Source organism: Pterocles gutturalis, unplaced genomic scaffold (assembly GCF_000699245.1).
Source record: "Pterocles gutturalis isolate BGI_N339 unplaced genomic scaffold, ASM69924v1 C12216309, whole genome shotgun sequence".
Classification (NCBI taxonomy): Eukaryota; Metazoa; Chordata; class Aves; order Pterocliformes; family Pteroclidae; genus Pterocles; species Pterocles gutturalis.
This window is the reverse complement of record NW_010155726.1, coordinates 665-3,552: the sequence shown is the minus strand read 5'-3', so window position 1 is coordinate 3,552 and position 2,888 is coordinate 665. Positions and strand designations below refer to the sequence as shown.

General features: G+C 50.8%; 1 long non-coding RNA gene across 1 annotated transcript; it reads left to right on the top strand.

The window, feature by feature from the left end:
* Positions 1 to 360: 360 nt before the first annotated feature.
* Positions 361 to 2,401, top strand: LOC104471072. The gene is made up of 3 exons (XR_727644.1): positions 361 to 456; positions 927 to 1,046; positions 2,307 to 2,401. It is a non-coding gene; the product is annotated as an uncharacterized LOC104471072 (long non-coding RNA).
* The last annotated feature ends 487 nt before the right edge of the window (positions 2,402 to 2,888 follow it).

The window sequence follows — 2,888 nt, the reverse complement described above, 5'->3', positions numbered from 1 at the left end:
AGATCCTGAACTCCACCACCTCATGGTTCGTGTCCCCGTCTGGGCTCTGATGGGGTCAGAGGACAGAGCGTTCGAAGTTGTCGTTGGTTTTAGGATGATCTTATCCTCTCATGGGTTTCCGGGAGATCGAGTGCTCCGTTCCTGAGAGGTTTGTGGTGTTTGCGAGTCTAAGCCTCGACTGGAAACCTTGTTTCCTTTCTCTGTATGGACGAGCCAAGGTGGGTAGAATTTCAGCGTGGGTTCTGCGTGCTGGCCGGATTCGTGGAAATGGACCTGAACGTCTCTGATGTTGGAATCGTTCGCCTCTTTGAAAGTGGGATACCTTGACCACTGGGCACTAACAGAATTCTCTTTTTGTAGAGTTTGGTGCAGATCACATTTGAAGAGGGTCCTCAGTTACTGCCGGCCGCAAATATAAGTCGCGTGACGTGCGAGGGACAGTCAGACCACAGCATGGTAAGGCTTTGCTATTCTGAATTGTATAGCGCAGGGTTTCTCCGTCGACTGCCGGCGTAGTCTGATGGAGATTGGCGAGGCCTGCGCGACAGGGATGGTGCAACCGGGGAAGTTTCGGGCGAGGTCTGCCATCGAGTTCGTGAGATTGCGGCTCTGGGACTGCGTGTCGGCAAGCTCTCAGAGAGCTCCGGGGGGAGACGTGTTGGCGGAGCTGGGGTGTACGGGTGCTGAGCCTGAATATATGGGTCCTGCAGCAGGAGAAGAGAGCTCCTGTCGCCGATATGTCTTTACTGCCTGAAAAATAGCGGTCTGAAATGGCAGGCACGCGGTGCAGAACCGGGTCCAGGAGTAGGCCTGATGTTTCGTTCCTGCCACGATGGGTCAACCTTGCCGGTCGGTTTTAGACGTTTCGCCATTGCTCAGCTGCCTCTCCCGCAGGATATGAACTGTCTCCTCCCTTGTCTCTCTAGGTGCTGTGCTGCTATCTGACAGCTGAAGCTGTGAAATTCCCTGTCTCTGTTACTCAACAGTCTCCCGTTGCTGTTTCTGTGGACACCTATCATGTCACTTTGGCTGTGCTGCAGGCTCAGGTAAGGGTTCGAAAAAGAGACCGTGCACTTGTTTGTGCTATAGGGAGACATGGTGATCTTCGAATTAGCTCTGTGGCAGCAGAAGCCAATCCCACGCTATTGCAGGTATTGCAGTCAGAAGGTTGTTCTAGAACCCCTTTACTCCCAGAAGCTTTAGTAAAATTTTCAGCCTGCGTTTGTTAGATCACCCCGGTTTGGATCGGTGCCTCCGTTCCACGGCCGTTTAAATAGCTCCTCTCTCTCCCCTTGGCTTTTGGTGTCCCTACTGCTGATCTAGCTCTGGGAGGTGACTGCGGTCGCTTTCCGTCTTCAGGTAGTCTCTGAAAGCCAAGTGGCCTTTGTCACGTCTCGTCAAATTGCTCCTTTCCTTGCTGGCATTTTCTAGGTCTCCTTGTCTGTTGAAGCTTTGGGTTAATCTTTCTTGTAGAGAATTGCGTGTGGTATTGTAATTGAGGTCTTGCTGCTGCGTCGTGAGATGCTGGTGAAGTTACTGTGTGCCTGTTGGTCAGAATGCTCAAAGTACTGTATTCCTGGGTGTGCCTCGCCTCTTTTGTGCACCTCTTGTTGGTTACTTATCTGGCTGCTGTGTCCCAGATGTGTCACTTTCCACTGAGGACCTTTGTTTATAGTCAATAAATGTCGGTCTGTCAGTTGCCTCAGATCTACGGTAAATTTCGTTTCCCTGTTTTACCAGAGATACTGGGTCAGGAGTTCTTCCTGTGCGGTTGGGTTTGTCTGTTGCATTAATTACGGTTTTTGGGTGTACGGGTGTGCAACTTTTCAACTGAACTACAGGATGGCGTGCAGCGTGGTTCATTGTTTCAGGCTGTCGGCGACCTGGACGAGTTTTCAATCCAAGGATGATCTCCTAGGGACGCATTGCTAACTTACAAATGGCTGTGCTTAGGTTTGGCGATGGTTAATTGATGTAGCTCAGTAAATAGCCCACGTCGGTGCCCAACTCGCTTTTTCAGATTGTCCTGCAGGCTTTTTCATCAGCCAAAGAAATAACCTGTCATTTTTTCCCTCTGATGGCGCCTGGGCTTTCCAAGGAAGCGAGGAAGCCAGATTTCGCTACGGAGCGATGAGGCTTCTGCAGCTGCTTCTTCCCATCGGCCCAGGACCGCTTGTGTTCTTCCATTCTGTCTCTCGTTGTTGGGCTGGCATGAGGGCCTTTCAGTTGCTGAATTTGAAGCGGGGCAAAAAGCACCTGATGGAAATGGAAACTGTTCCTGACTGTGGGTATTTTTTCTGGGCCAGGTGGAGATTCGCTTGGAGGAGATAAAGAACGAAGGTCTCCTGGTGTCGTGGATGTTCAAGGACAGACCAGACTTGAACCTTTCGGTTCTTCCGAGGATCGAACTTCGCGAGGTGAGTGGCAAACTGTGGGAGGCTGGACTCGAGTGGAGGAAGGGTGGGAGGGCAGAAACAGTGCCGAGCCAGGAGGAAGGCTGCCGCAGAGGGGAGAAGTTGGTGACTCGCTGTCATGGCCCTTTAGGGTGAGGGAGGGGATTCTTTCGCCCTGAAATGGATGCTAGCTCGGCTGTGTCAAAACAGTGTGTCTTCAAGAGGGACAAAGCAGTACCGACATCTCTTGTCCAAGTTTGGTGCAACAGCTGAATGGGAGCCTGCGTAGCAAAAAAGGCTTTCTGTTTCTGTAGGTCCTCCTGCTGTTGTCAGATGTAGAGCTGCAAAATGAGCTGGGTTGCTTCATTTGGTTTTTTGGTGGTGTGGTGTTTTTTTGTTTCTTTCTTCTTCCTTTTTTTTTTTTTAGGTAGGGACTTTTTGTTTGTTTGTTTGCTTGGATATAGGAATTTGGCTGTTCTCCCGGAAGTGTGGTAG